This window comes from Heterocephalus glaber, unplaced genomic scaffold (assembly GCF_053883595.1).
Source record: "Heterocephalus glaber isolate CG9 unplaced genomic scaffold, H.glaber_assembly_v1.0 deba00001190, whole genome shotgun sequence".
NCBI classification, from domain to species: domain Eukaryota; kingdom Metazoa; phylum Chordata; class Mammalia; order Rodentia; family Bathyergidae; genus Heterocephalus; species Heterocephalus glaber.
The window spans coordinates 178,940-193,939 of NW_028258211.1; the positions used below are offsets into that span (position 1 = coordinate 178,940).

General features: G+C 41.5%; 1 protein-coding gene and 1 pseudogene across 5 annotated transcripts in view; both read left to right on the forward strand.

Moving 5' to 3' along the window:
- Positions 1-1,065, forward strand: part of LOC101700046 (mitochondrial import inner membrane translocase subunit Tim21-like) — a 38,020-nt pseudogene extending 36,955 nt beyond the window's left edge.
- Akap19 (A-kinase anchoring protein 19) overlaps positions 1-15,000 on the forward strand; it is a 204,635-nt gene that overhangs the window by 164,113 nt on the left and 25,522 nt on the right. The window contains exon 2 of one of the 5 annotated variants that reach the window (XM_087210713.1): positions 13,377-13,468. The exons of 3 other annotated variants lie outside the window; for them this stretch is intronic. The gene's annotated coding sequence lies outside the window, so the exon portion shown is untranslated. Of the gene's footprint in view, positions 1-13,376; positions 13,469-14,551; positions 14,672-15,000 lie in introns of those variants that run through there. One more of the 5 variants, XM_087210712.1, reaches the window with a different exon arrangement.

Sequence of the window (15,000 nt, forward strand, 5' to 3'; positions counted from 1 at the left end):
TAACTTCAGATTACTTTGTCTGCTTAAAGGATAATCTATTTGAAAAGCTTGGCCCTGCAATTCAATGGGGAGAAGAGGGAATGTCAGCATGGGAGGTAATCCGGACATTTTGATTCATATAACAAGAGGACAAAAGGAAGATGAACATTCTCGCAGGAGACGTTTTGTCAATATAAATCTAAGGCTCCTGTAATACAAACGTGTGAATTTCAGTACGTGTCTGGCTGGGTGGTAAATCTTTGCTGACTGTAGTTAGCACCGTCACTACGCGGAAGTTTTCTGTGAACACGATCTTTACTTTTTACGAGCTATACAGAGTGCAGAAAACCTGCACGGACCCTCTGGGAGACGACTGTTGTGGCTGCACTTTGTGCTTAAGAAAGCTTGCTTTATGACTGGGCCCAGTTTGAGGTGGGGGCTTCGAGAGCAGAAGAAAATGGTGTGACCTGGATCTGTCTTTGAAGTCGCCCAGAAAACTATCTGGACGCAGGGACCGCGACCCCAGAAAGCAGAGGAGAGCGGCAAGCATCTGTGCACGGAGGTCAGAGAGCGGACACCGCTATCCCAACGACTCAAAGTGAAAGAAGCTGGAAAAGATTTCACCTACTTAAGAGTGGTACTCTTTGGAATCAGCATTACAGGTGGCTTGTTTTACGTGATTTTCAAAGAACTTTTTTTCCTTCATCCAGTCTTAGTTAGATATATGGGAAAGCCTTAGAAAAATGCAGAACGCATCCCGAGGTGATCAGTTTCTTTGGTGAGCCTGTTAAAGGCTACGGGGGGATGACGAGATGTGGTCGAAGGCATCATGTCAGTTTTATCAAACATGTAAAAGATGGGCTGAAACACACACGTGTGAAATTCTACATTGAAGGGTCTGAGCCAGGGAAACAAGGAACAGTGCATGTGGAAGTGAAAGAGAATCCAAAGAATGGTGAATATGAGTTTCGGTACATGTTTGAGGAAGTGGAATCCTATCCTAGAAGAACCATTATCATTGAAGATAATCGATTCCAAGATAATTAAAAGAATCAAGCAAGCATACTGTTTCCTGGTGGGTGTGAAATGGTGCAGATTCATTATGTTCTTCAGAACTCTTCCAGAATCTGTTCAGAAGAGTAAGACAGGAGTATATCACTCGTAAAGGTGAATGTAATAGGATATTTGATGCATTTAGACAAGACTTTCTTGTGAAAAATCATCAAATAGATCATGGAGCATATTTATTAGTGAATTTTCAGTTACAGCAGTATTTCTGCTCTAATATCATTCATGATGAGAATTTTTTGTTACTGAATGTTTTACAACATGGAAATAAAACAAATTTCAATATTTTGGGTTTTTTAAATATTACATAATTATATAAACCCAGCAGAAAAAATTAGAACTAAGAAAAATGTCAAGGGCTGGGGATTTAGCTCAGTGGCACCACGCCTGCCTCAAAAGCACAAGGTCTTGAGTTTGATCCCCAGTACCAGAGGAAAAAAAATGTCAAAAACATCTTCCATATAATTTGGAATCTCTTAAGATAACATATGAAAGTATTTGAGGACTATAATCAATTAGATAGTAAATACCTCATAGGAAGGTTGTGGAAATTGTATGGCTTAGGAATGAATCTATTTCCTGTTTCCCACTCCGTGATTGGAGGCACTGTCTACTGTGGGAGGAGAACACACTCTGCCATCTGGTGAACTGGCTCTCACTCCATCTGTTCTAGCAGGTGTGTGGGCTGTGCAGGTCCTTCGGCCTCATCAGACCTCACTGTTCCCTGGTTGGCTGGTGACTGAGATGATGGGTACAAGTGCCTCGACCATAGAGGCGCCAGGAGGTGTCCCCGGCCCCTTCAGAACATAGGCTGATACTTGACACTGCCAAGAGAATGCCAGAAATAAGTGGGAATTGTTCAAATGTGTGTGAGGCCCTTTTCAAAAAATATTTTTGAAATACGAACACTTTATTTTATTTGAGATATTTGCTGGAGGCCTATTAAAAAGTGACTTTCACTTACAAGTCCTTATTACATAACTAAAGTGCTCTGTGGCCCCTTATCTGTGGAGGCTTCAGAATGGGGATTCCCCAGCACTAATTCTTTGTTCTTTAGAACTGACAGTGGAGGGGTTTCTGATGGGTTTTTGAGATCCTAGCATATTCAGGATAGAAAGATCTTCAGGAAATTTGTTTCCTTGCTTAGTTTATCTCCTTATTTAAGTGAACTAAAGTTTTGGTTTAACTGCTGTCTTAAGTGTTTTATTACTTTAATTCTAAAAATTTCACACGTCTGGGAAGTATGGAAATGTCACAGCAGAACTGTTCTCTCCCTGAGGGAACCTGCTTTCAGTGATAGGGTGAACTCTTAATTTGGGTTAGGTCTCTCAGCCAGTTTTTCTGCCTTCCCAGTAGATTGTTTCTTATCAATTATACAAAACTATTATTTTGTATGCGTAATAAACTTTTAAAGATTTTTTTAAAAAAATAGGGAGAAGAGGGTATACCCAAATGGATTACAGCATGCATCTTAAAAATAAAATCAAATCTAATTTATAACTAATCTTAGAATATTGGTTTTTCAAGGTAAGATTTTTTGCAGTGATTAAATCTACCGTAAAAATGTAACAGTGCAGGAGGTTAGAGTTATTTTATTTAGGCATTTTCAATTATATATAATCCAGTATTCTGAGATGTTATCAGTTCTTATCTGGGCATATTTTGGGAATCTATAAAATATAGAAAGACTTTCATAGACTAAACAAGAATAAAATTTACATCCATTAATGTTGTGATATATTCTAGATATAGTCCTAATTCTCAGGCATTTCCAGTTTTTGGAGCTATTATAAGTACTGATGCTATGATATTTGTCTCTTAGTGTACATATTTGTCCATTTTTGTGGGGCATCCCCATATGAAAATCTGTAATCTAAAATGACCCAAAATCCAACATATTTTGAGCACTGACAATGTCACAATTGGAAGATTTCACATTGACTTTGTGTGACAGGTCATAGTCAAAATGTAGTTGCACTAAAAATACTGTATAAAGTTAATTCAGGCTGTGTGTATAAAATATATATTTGGGCTGGATATTTAGCTCAGTGGCACCACACCTGCCTCGCAAGTGCAAGGTCCTGAGTTCGATCCCCTGTACCAAAAATAAATATGTATGAAACAAATGAATTTCATGTTTAGGTTTGAGCCCCTGTCATTATATATATGCAAATATTCCAAAATCCAAAAAGAAATTTGAAACACCTCTAGTCCCACATATTCTGCATAAGGGGTAGTCAGCCTGTACATTTGGAATTATAATTTCCAAATCAGAGCATAAACATTCACTTAGGTTCAGCTGATAATGTCAAACATTTTCAAACTGGTTGCCCCAGGTTTTCCCCCAGCTGTGGGATATGAGAATTCTAGTTGCTTCTCCTCCTAACACTTAGTGTCTTAGTCATTTCAGTGATTATATTGGGATCCTGTGCTGGTCTTCATTTGCACTTCTGATGAGACTAATAGTTGAGCATCTTTGAATATATTTACCAGCCACTTAGATATCCCCTTCTGTAAAGTGCTCATCAATGTTCTTTGCCCATTTTAGAAAATGAGTTACCTGTCCTTAGAGAAGTTATTTTTCATTAACATATGATTCTCATATATCTTTATTGCAAATATCATTTTCAGTGATATGGTTTGCAATTTCATACTGATATCATTAATGAAAAGAAGTTCTTAATTATGAATATGCTTTTCTTTATAGGTAGGCTTTTTGTGTTCTGTAAGAAATATTTGCCAACTCAGGATCTGAAAAAAGACCAGTATAGGTAGGTTTTGTTTCCTTTGATGCTGCCATTTCATGGTCTTTCAGCTTTTATCATTTCTCTTGAAAGGCAGCTGACAAACGTATTATTGCTGTCAGGAGTGATATGTCTTTTTCCTCTGGTGCTTAAGATTTTCTATTTGTTTTTGGTTTTCAGCAGTTTTGCCATGATGTGTGCAGGTGTGGCTTTACCTGAATTTTACCTGTTTAGGTTCCATAGTGGCTCTTGAATCTGTGGCTTGGTGCCTTCCATTGGTTTGGAGTAATTCCTGACCATAATCTATTCAATTACTTATGCCCCATTTTCTTCTTTCTTTTGGGGACTCTTATTTCACCTATGGTAAACATTTTCATCTTGTCCCTGTTTCTTACATTTTAAAATTATTTTGTCTTCAAGTTTTCATGATTTAATGTGGTTATTTTCTGTTTTTAATATCTTTCTCTTCACTATTCCTGTCATTAGCTGTATCTAGTCTTTCAACATAATCTATAATAACCTGTTTAGGTTATTAATTTTAGTTATTACATTTTTCAGTTTTAAACTTCCATTTAATAGTGTCTATGTGATCTATTTTTGAATGTATTAATCATAGGTATTACACAGCCCGTGTCTGAAATGATAGGATCTCCATCATTTGTGGACTTCTGTGGGGGGATAGTGGGGATTGAACACACTGCCTTTGGACTGAGCTACATCCTCAAACAAATTTAAATGTACACTGGCCTCGTAAAAAAACAAACAAAAATTTTCAGGTATTTTCCAAGAGAGGAAGAAACTGAAAACTAGAAGTAAATAAAAGAGCTGACACCAAAGAGGGTAGGAGTAGGGAAAGAAGGGCAGAAGGCTGTAGAGCTAGTCCCTGGGGGCTCAGGTTAGAGATGGTCTTAGCCCTACGCAAGTCAGAAATGGGAGCCAAGATTCATGCATAAAATGGGCACTCTTGAAAAGCTGCATCTATGAGAGAAAATTGAGAATTCTAGGTATTATTCCTAGACACTGATTTATGCCACCTGAATGGTACAGTAATCCTAATCCAATAAAAACTTTAAAATGTATCCCAGGCAATTGACACTCCAAAGCTGCATGCCAGAAACAAACAGTCTCAGAGTTCTCTGTCCACACCCCTAGTGCCTACTTTTGGTTTGGGGACTGGATTGAGCCCAGCCCAGGCTAGGGCACATTGGAGAGAAAAATATGGAAACCCGTGCCAGATTGGTGGTACTTCCAATTCGGAGACTTTTTCCCAATCTGGCTTGAGATTTACTTTTCAGAGTCTTCAAATAGCTGTTCTGTCCAGGTTTTATAGCTATATTCTAGGGTCAGAGAGAGGGTAGAGAGCCCTTACTCCACTTTATAAGAGCAAGAATGTTTTCTGGAAACATTAGCCACGGCAATTAGACAAGAGAAAGAAATAAAAGGAATAAAGATAGGAAATGAAGAAGTCAAATTGTCATTATTTGCAGGTGACATGATATTCTACATAGAAGACCCCAAGAACTCCACCAAAAGTCTTCTAGACTTAATAACCAAATTCAGTCAAGTAGCTGGTTACAAGGTCAACACACAAAAATCAATAGCTTTCCTCTACACCAATGACAGACTCACTGAGAGAGAAATAGGGCAAATAATTCCTTTCACAATAGCATCCAAAAACCTGAAATACCTAGGAATCATCCTAACAAAAGAAGTCAAAGACCTCTTCTCTGAAAACTATGGCACTCTGAAAAGAGAGATTGAAGATGATATCAGAAAATGGACAGACATCCCCTGCTCCTGGGTAGGAAGGATTAATATAGTGAAAATGGCCATACTTCCAAAACTGCTATATAGATTCAATGCAATTCCAATTGAGATCCCAGCAGCATACTTCATAGACCTCGAGAAAAAAATCCAAAAATTCATTTGGAGCAAGAAGAGACCCAGAATAGTGAAAGCAATTCTAGGTAACAGAGACATGGCAGGGGGTATCACAATCCCCAACCTGCAACTCTACTACAAAGCTACTGTGATAAAAACAGCATGGTACTGGCAAAGAAACAGACCTGAGGACCAGTGGAACAGATTAGAAGATGCAGAAACAACGCCAGACACACTCAGCCATCTCATCTTTGACAAAGGAGCCAAACACCCTCACTGGAGGAAAGATAGCCTCTTTAATAAATGGTGCTGGAAAAATTGGGCTTCAACTTGCCAAAGATTAAAACTAGACCTGTATCTCTCACCATGCACTAAACTAAAATCAAAATGGATTAAAGATCTAAATATTAAAATAGAAACTCTGAACCAGTTGGAACAGAGGTTAGGTAGAACCCTTGAAGACATCGGTATAGGAAAAGATTTTATGAACAAAACCTCAGTTGCCCGTGAACTAGCACAAACAATCAACAAATGGGATCTCTTCTTATTAAAAAGCTTCTGCACAGCAAGAGAAACCACCAGCAGTGTGAAGAGACAATCCACAATGTGAGAAAAAATCTTCACCTGCTCTTCCTCAGACAAAGGTCTACTATCTCGAATCTATAAAGAACTTAAAAAGATCAGACCTCGCAAATTTAAAGACCCAATCCAAAAATGGGCATCTGAAATGAACAGACATTTCTCAGACAAAGAAGTAGAAATAGCTAATAAATACATGAAAAAATGTTCAACGTCACCGGTCATTCGAGAGATGCAAATGAAAACAACACTGAGATTCCACTTCACTCCAGAAAGAATGGCTGCTATCATGAAATCAACCAATAACAAATGCTGGCGGGGCTGTGGGGAAAGAGGAACCCTGCTCCACTACTGGTGGGAGTGTAGACTGGTGCAAGCACTGTGGAAATCAGTATGGAGATACCTCAAAGAACTAGGACTGGAAGTCCCATTTGACCCTGCTATTCCACTGCTGGGGATCTTCCCCAAAGAATTAAAAGAATCATACCACAGTGATATATGTGCCTCCATGTTCATAACAGCGCAGTTTGTAATAGCTAAAACTTGGAAACAGCCCAAATGCTCACCAACTGGAGACTGGATAAAGAAAATGTGGTTTTTTCATAAAATGGAGTACTACTCAGCCATAAAAAATGAGAAATTAGAGACATTTATAGCTAAGTGGATGCACATTGAGGCGATACTCTTAAGTGAAATAAATAGGACACACATGTGTAAATACCGAATAGTTTCTCTGGTGTGAGAAACTGAAAGTGTAAATAAGGACTAAATGTATAATAGGTAATATGAAATAGGAAGAAAAGGGGCAAAGGGGAATAAAGTGGGAGGGCTAGTGGAAAGGATAGAAGGGAATGGGATTAATATGAGAAAATGGAAAAATAGGAACAAAATCTTTGTAAATAGGGAGGAATGGAGGGGTTGAAGGGAGGGCTGGGCAGGGGTGAAAAATAAGAACCAAGAGAGACGATGTAAAGGTGCAAATTTCCAATGATGAATGTCATTATATTGTATACCTAAAATGTACCAATGATTAGAATGAATAATCGATAACGCAAAATAGGAAGAAAAGGTCCAAAGGGGTAGGGGTAGTGGGAGGGGCAGGGGAAAGGAAAGAAGGGAAAGAAAAAATGCTGAGAAATGGAAAAAATGGAAATAAAGTCTTTGTAAATAGGGAAGGGTGGAGGGGGTGAAGGGAGGGCTAGGAATGGGGAAAAAATAAGACCCAAGATCCATTATGTAAAGGTACAAAAAAAAAAAAGAGCCAGAATGATCATAGTAATAAAAACATTAAATTTAAAAAATACAAGATTTTAAGAAGTGAAAAAAGTAAAGTAATAAAAATAAAAATTCACTCAAGCCATGAGCTAAGTTGGGAATTAGATACAACTGAAAATAGAACTCTAATTTACAGAAATTACTCAGTATGCACCAAAGATACAGAGATGGAAAATATGAATAATTAAGAGATGTTGATAATAAAATGAGAAGATCCAGGATATATCTGTGAGAAATTCTAGTTAAGATGGGAGGAGGCAATAAATAGTCAAAGAGATAACAATTGAACATTTTCAGGTTCTATGACATATTAGTGCTCAGATATAAGTAACTCTAATTTCAAACAGAATACAGTAATTAGAGGTTCATATTGAGTTGTAGAACTGTATTGAGCCACATGTAAGGATGAATATTAAGGCAATGAGAGAAGAGTGCATTCAAAGGAATTGAGGGAGTGGAATAATGCTTCAAAAGGCTGAGAGGATCCTGATCAGCTTAAATGTATAAGCCCAGCTAAAATATCTAAGAAAGAAAATCAGATAAAGTCATAGTTAGATAAAGATTCAGTTTACTACTTAGATTGTGACAGAAAGATTAATTCAAGTATGTACTAACAGCAGAAGGAACTGAAATCTAGAACAAAGAACATAATGTAAGCAGCGCTGGTGGAAAAGAAATTAATATTAGGAAATGAAAAGAGAAACATATATAGCAGTTATTTAAAATAGAAAACAACCTAATGTTGATAAATTGTAAAACTTAGGGAAAATGGCTAATTGCCTAGCAAAACACAAATTTCCAAAATTATCTCAAGAAGTACAAACTTAAATATATGAAGGAATTTAAAAAGAAATCTCCCAGGCCAGGGATTTAGCTCAGTGGTTCTGCTGCCTGCCTCACAAGCACAAGGTCCTGAGTTTGATCCTGGTACCAAGAAAAAAAAAGAAATCTCCCAGACCCATTTTATTTTCATTTTTTGGTAGGGTTTGGTAAACATTTATAAAACAGATTTTCCTATCACAGCTCAATGACTAAAGTAAATAGAGAACTTTTTAATTCATTTTTATGAAGCTACTATAGCATTAATAACAATACAGAGCCATTTCAAAAGTTATAAGCCAATACCATTCATGAATATAATTCAAAACTACCAAGAAAACATATGTAAACCAATGTTTTCAATTTATTAAAAATAATTATAACCAAGTTTTATTTATGCTAAAAATGAAAATATGTTTTAGCATTTAAAAATCTATCACATTAACAGATCAAATTGGAGAAATCATTTGAGCATCTCAACAGATGGAAAAAAAAGCATTGAAAAATGAATCACCCATTCATGAAAAACTACCTTAGAAAATGATGAATAGAAGGGAGCTTCCTTAATCTGATTAAAACAAAAAAACTGCTATATCCTTGAAAGCTTGTTTGGAGGTTCTAGCAGGGAGCACCGTTACTCGTATTCCCTTGACCAAATGGTCCTCCTCTGTCCTCCTCAGTCCTCCTCTCTGGGGGGACCTAGCGCACAGCTTCAGGAGGGATGTGCATGGAGCAGTGAGGAAGGGGACACCCAGATCAGCCAAATCCACCCTGGCAATCAGTGGGGTGACAGATGTCGCAGCCAGATCGCCCTCTCATCCAAACTGCTGTATCCTATAGCAAACACTGTACTAAATAGTAGAACATAGAAACATGCCTTTTAAAATCAGGAACCGAAAGTGCTTCAATTGCTACTTCTGTTCAGTTACAGCTGGTAAGAAAAAACAAAAAACAATGATAAAGGAGTAGAAAGGAAAAAAATCTTTCAGATTGGACATGATTGTCTACATAGAAAATACTCCGGGCCAAAATATAAATAAAATATTTTAATTTTAGATGTCATTTCATGTATGAGGTCCACAGCTTTGCAGCATGGTCTCACATCTGCAGCTCAGGATGGAGAGGTGGTTTAGATGAAAGGGACCACCTCACTAGGAGCAGCAGGCTCTCCAACAGCACTGCAGAAGAGCAGGGCCTGGCTTTCTCAGTTTCACTGAGCACAGTTGGCTAGCATTTGCTGTGAGGTACAAGATGGAGAGAAGATCTGAGGTCTGAACAGTGGAGAAATAGGTGGTTTGGCCTCTTATGAGCAGACACTAGAGACATTTGCATTTTCTGCCCCAGCACATCTGTGGAGGGAGCACTGGGCATCGTGAACTGGGATCAGCTGCTCCATGAGGTAATATGCACTCGCCGCTGGAGACGCGGGGTAACTTGGCCTACCTGGTAACACTGCCCAGGACTAACTTGTTTGGGCTGAGATACAGCATATTAGCTGGATAGCTCAAAGAAGGGAAAATGGTTTTCAGGCATTAGCACTGCTACACAGGAGGCTTTCTGGAAAGAATATTAATAGCTTTAAAGTTGTACAAATAAATCAAGGCTGCCACAGCACTTATTGTCTTTGAAGGTGAGAATATCAGAAGACAAAAGTTATTCAAAAGTATTCACAAAGTGAAGGTGTCCATCTTTGTCTTACCGCAGGATGCTGTAACAAACATAAAATAACCTGGGGGGCTTAAACTATAAAATGTATGTGTTTCTTGTGTTTTGGAGAGTAGGACTTCTGAGATCAGAGTGGCACCATGCTTGGGCTCCATGAGTCCTCCTCCTGGTTGCAGATGCTGTCTTTTTGCTGTGTCCTCACAAGATGGACAAAGAAAGAGGGGAAGCAATCTCTCACGGATCTTCTTCTAAGGGTACTAATCCCATCACGAGGGCTCTACCTTCCTGACATAAGCATCTCCAAATACATTAGGGATTACAGTTTCAACATACGAATTTGGGGGTCACAAACATTTAGGCCATTGCAGTCCTACAAGGATGAGTCCTAGTTGGGTTACTTCTGATCAGATGCGGTGTAGATTTTTCTCCACCAATGATGTATCGCTAAGAGGATGAAAGTGAGTCATCTCTTCATCTCTCTATATACATATATTATTACATGTTTTCCGGGTGATTTAATCCAAGCAATGTTAATTTCCCGTTTCTGTTTCCTCCCCCTTACCCTTAGCTTGGTCCCATAGTTGGGCTGTGGAATATGGATGAGTTTTAATTTTGGTCATACAGAAGATACTAACATTAACTATAGAACAGCCCCTCTGGATCATACAGTTGTTTTAAGTATGTTCTAGAGTAACTTACCCTAGGTAGATTCAATCTTTTCTGATTACTTTAATTAAATTAGACTTTGAAAATCAATCCCAGTTCTTAGATAAGGCTGGTTGGGGGTCTCGTATGTTGACCAGAGACTAAGTATGTTGAATTTCTTGGACAGAAAACCTGGGTATTTCCAGATCAGATAAAGTAACAATTTCCAGGGACGTGAACTCCCTTTAGAAGAGAGCAAACAAAATAGAAAAAAGATAAACAGAGAAATGTTCATACTGTCTAAATATTTTACTGAAGGTCCAAGAAAGACCTGAAAATGAAAGCCAGAGGGACATTAGTAGCTATTCCCACCCAAGAACTCCTTAAAATGATCATAGTTCTTAGAGTACTCTACAACTTTTTCATTCAACTTTTCAAAGTGAAAATCATTTCAATGGATTTTTTCTTATTACAAGTGTAATCAATGTTTACTGCAAACATTTTTTTAAAACTAAAAATACTAGCCTTTCTCTTACATTCTTAGTTCCCTAGGATTTAGCTAATAACCTTGCCTCTGAGGTGATTTCTTTTTACTTCACTTCTATTTTAAAGTGTATGATTAGTAGTTAATTTTACTTTTGTGGCCAGAAAAAAATTCCATTTACTTCAAGTGTATAAACTCAATGGACAGTGATTTCATTAAGTTTGAAAATGAATTTTAGAGAAAAAGCTAGGAAGGCAGGGGCCCACTGGTGCCCAGCAAGGATGATTTGGTAAGATAAACAATAGACACCCCTGAAAGATCTTAAACGTTAAAAATGAAGTAATAAAAATTGTTCTAGAATCAAACAGATTTAACACTGAATGTGAGGATAGAGATTAGAGGCATAAAACAAATGCACGGCAGTAATCCATATGAAAAAATATAATGGCCTGAGTTATCACAATGTCTGAGAAAAAGAATTCATAGAAGATGCTTTGTTTTTCTCATCAACTTATTTCCCCTCCATAAACTTAGTCCTTCTGTAGTTATTCTTGCCACCATTTACTAAGCTGCTTTGACTTTAAAATTGTGAGCTAATAAATACACGAAAAATCCAGAATTCCAGGGGGGAAACTGAACTATTTTGATCAAATTGGGACAGATTGTTTTTTAACAATCCGGTCAGTGAGTCATTCTGAAAAGCACATATGCCCTAAGTAAAAAAACAAAAAATGCACTACAATATGAAATTTGAAATAATAAATTTTGGAGCAGTGATTGTTACAATATTTATGTTTTTTGACAATGTCTTTTATCCACTTTATTCGCACATAAAAATTGGCCCCGTGTTAAGGTCAGGTAATCTGACGATCCGTCTTTAATCCTGGGAAATATTAATTAAGCAAGAGGGCTTTCACCACCGAGTGATGAAGGCACACGAGATTTTGACACCTGCCTGGGCACAGGAACAACTGGGAGTAGCATGAAGGGTGCAGGCATTTATAGGAAAAAAGAATGAGACTGTTTTCACACCAACAGCTCATTCTCCATCAAGAAACAGGTTTTGGTGTCTTGGCTACAGAAAAAGTTAAAGAATCAACCCACCACTTCTGCTTCTGGGTCTTTAAAGCTTGGCATCCTAAAACCCTAATCTAGGATCTGATATGAAAATCTGCCTGTTGTCGCCTACTCAGGGAAGATATCTGGCTCTCTCAGCCAAATCTAAATAAAATCTTAGCACATGCAAGATAAGTGCACTCTTTTAAAGAGACCATCTTGGCCTGAATATATTTTTTTAAAAAACAGCACATAAAACCTGGATCAGTGAAAAAAATATTTGTAGGAGTAACTTATGTTTTTCAATAACCACTAAAAGTTTTTCTTCCCCTACACCAGTTTACTATGAGAAATGAGGAAGTAGGATCTCAAAATGAGTTTTCTCCTAGGACACACCTAGTTCTAGCAGGGTGCAAATCCAAAGGGCTCTTCTTTTGTCTCCTCAGTTAGCTGAGTTAGTGTTTGCATTTTCTTCCACCTGCCCAATTGACTTTGGCTTCTTTTTCAGAACCTGAGAGACTTTCTGGGTTAGGGTGGGGAGAATATTTGTTTATTCTTTTCTGTGGTTTGCAGCCTTTCTTGAACAGACGGTATGCCCACGCCTTTGTGTGAATGAACACTCACAGCCTGAGCTCAACATTCCGTTATCAGAAAACAAATTCCGACCTGACTCTCTGGGGTGCTGGGAGGAGCCCCATGGCAGAAGTGAGCCCCAGGGTGCAGAGCGCTCCTCACAGGGACTGGGTCACATCACCACCCTGCCTGGAGTCCTCAGGGCAAGGGGCTTCCCTTCCTGCAGAGGCGCAAGCTGTGATGCTGAGCCTGGAGCAGAAATGCAAGTGGAGGTGCGCCCAGGGCTGTGTGCGTCCCCGAGCCTCGGCCTGCACTCCTGAGGACAGACTGCAGTGGCACAGCCCCTCCTACCAGACCCACGCTGGGCCTGCTTTCGCGGGGTCTCCAGGCTGGGCACGGCGAGGAGCTCTGTGCTCCCCATGGCCTGCGCCACTCTTAGAGCAAAGCCTCTGAAACTGACGCCTGGGAGAGGTGGCCCAGTGTGTCCTTGAACTTAAGTGAAAGACAAGTTATGTCCACGTACCTGGGTGCTTTCCTGGTCACTCGCCCACTTTTCCCTTCTGCTAACTAGGAGGCAAAACAAACAAATTTCCTTTTCTCTTTTCCAGAAGACATCACCTGCCTCTCGGTGTGTGAGGTGCGTGAGGGCCTCTTAAGGGCGATTCCGGCAGCAGCTTACAAAGTGCTAAAGCTGGAGCAGGTAGACGAAGCAAATGACAAGTGAAGTAGGCCTGAGGGGAAAGCCTGGGGTCTGACCATACTTAAGAGTGGTGTCCTGAAGTACAGAGAGCCAAATATCTGTCCTATCTTAGCATAATTATTTGTATACATCAAACATTTATACACACACACGTATATCAGACGACTCAGTTAACTGGATGACTGTCAGGATATACCCACTTCAATTCCATTAATCACATCAGCCTGATGAAAAATTACATTTCTGGGCTACTAATATGTATACAAAAGCTACCTTAGCTAACTGAAGCAGAGTAAAGCGTAAGGCTGATTCAGTGGAGGTCTCAAATATTGTTATCACTCGTTTCTTAGTTGCCCCACGAGGCGGGCCTGGCCTTCGCTGTCCCGTGCCGTCTCCGCCATCCGCAGCCCTGGCCTGGAAGCTGCAGTCTTCCCTGCTCACTTGCAGCTGGACTCGGCCCCCGCGTGAAGGTGAAGGGGTCGGCAGTTACCGGCCCGCGGGGCTGACCTCTTGTAGAGCCCGGGCTCATAAGGGCCTCCTGTAGGCCTCCTCGGGCTGTCACCGTGGCGGGTCAGGCTGGACAGACGCGGCGTCACGTGGCAAGGCGGGCAGAGGCGCGCCGGACGCGTCCTCTCGGTCGGAGCGCTTCTAGCACTCTGCTCGCGCCCAGGTGCGGAGCCAGCGAAGTGCAACTGCGCCCGCCTCGCCCGCAGACGTGCGGCGTGGGGTCCGCGGCCTGGCCGCTCGGAGACGCCTGCAGCCCAGGTGGCCCGGGACGGGAGGCGCAGGGGTGAGGCGGCGGCACCGGGCATCCCTGCATGGGCGTGGGCCAGGCCGAGCCACCCGCCCGGCACTCGCGCTCCTCAGCTGCCACCCGCGTCCCCCGCACGGCCCGGCGCGGGGCGCGAACCCGCGGGGAGCGCGCGGCGGGCGCGGCAGCGGAGGCGCCGGAAGCGCGGAAGGACGCCCCGTCCTGCACCGCTGGAGCCGGCGCTGCCCTTGGAACGGACGGGACGGACGCGACGCCGGGCCCGCGAGCCGGGCCGAGGCGAAGTGGGCGGGCTTCCGAGGCTGCGGGCGGCGCGTCTCGTCCGTCCGCGAGCTCCCCGCTGCAGCGCCCTGCTCCCGGGCGCCCGTCGGCTCCAGCTCCCTCCCCGCCGCCGCTCCCGGGACACAGCCGGCTCCCAGCCTCGGCGCCCCGCGGTAAGCGAGTGTCTCGTGCCCCTCCCTCCCCGCCGAGGAGGAAACGGAGGTCTGCATGCAGGGTTCGCCCGGAACGCCGCGGAGTGGCGCGGCGTGGGCCGGAGTCGGCTAGGGCGAGGGAGGGAGGCTGGCCCTCGAAGGAGGCGCTGCACCAGCCCGAGGCGGGGCACGCAGGAGACCCCGCCGGGAGACAGGGCTCGGAGCTACTCCAGCCTTCGGGGCTACTGCCCCTGCGCCTCGATCTGGTCCTGTTACAGAGCAGTCAGCGAAAAATTACAGACCACTGGTTTCATGTCAAAGACTTCATCTCTTTAGGATCTGACACATGT